Consider the following 1,083-nt stretch of genomic DNA (forward strand, 5'->3'; position numbering starts at 1 on the left):
CTAAGAACTGATGAGGATCTTCCAATGGAAGTCCATGGAACTTGCAATTCTGTTGCATTAGAGAAACTAATTGAGGCTTAAGCTCAAAGTTGTTTGCTCCAATGGCAGGGATAGAGATGCTTCTCCCATAGAAGTCGGGAGTAGGTGCAGTAAAGTCACCCAGCATTTTCCTTGCATTGTTGGCATTGTTGTTGTTTTCGGCTGCCATGTATTCTTCTTCTTTGAAGATTTCTGTTAGGTCCTCTACAGAGAGTTGTGCTTTGGCTTCTCTTAGCTTTCGCTTCAAGGTCCTTTCAGGTTCAAGATCAGCCTCAACAAGAATGCTTTTGTCTCTGCTCCTGCTCATATGAAAGAGAAGAGAACAAGAAAATGTGGAATCCTATGTGTCACAGTATAGAGATTCCTTTAGGTGTCAGAAGAAAAGAAAAATAGAAGGCAGAAAATAGAAAATTCGAACTTATCAAAGAAGATGGAGTTCGAATTTTGCATTAAGGAATAGTGTTAGTCCGTAAATAGAAGGATGTGAGAAGAAGGGAAGTAATTTTTGAAAATTAGGTAAAAGATTTTGAAAACATTTTGAAAAACTTTAATTAATTTTCGAAAACCATGATTGAGAAAGAAGTAAAGTGATTTTTGAAAAAGATTTTGAAATTAGAAATTAAAAAGATTTGATTGAAAACTATTTTGAAAAAGATGTGGTTAAGAAGATATGATTGCTTTTAAAAAGATGTGATTGAGAAGATATGATTTGAAAAACATTTTTTTAAAAAAAAGATTTGACTAAAAAAAAATTAATAACTTGACTAACAAGAAAAAGATATGATTCAAACATTAAACCTTTCTCAACAGAAAAGGCAACATATTTGATATGTTGAATCAAATCATTAATTCATAGCAAGTATCTTTGAAAAAGGAAAGAAATTGATTTTGAAAACACATGATTGAAAAGAAATTATTTTGAAAAAGATTTGATTTTGAAAAATTTTGAAAACTTGAAAAAAAATTTGCATTGAAAACAAAATCTTCCCTCTTGTGCCATCCTGGCGTTAAACGCCCAGAATGGTGCACATTCTGGCGTTTAAC

Source organism: Arachis duranensis, chromosome 2 (assembly GCF_000817695.3).
Source record: "Arachis duranensis cultivar V14167 chromosome 2, aradu.V14167.gnm2.J7QH, whole genome shotgun sequence".
In the NCBI taxonomy this organism is placed as follows: Eukaryota; Viridiplantae; Streptophyta; class Magnoliopsida; order Fabales; family Fabaceae; genus Arachis; species Arachis duranensis.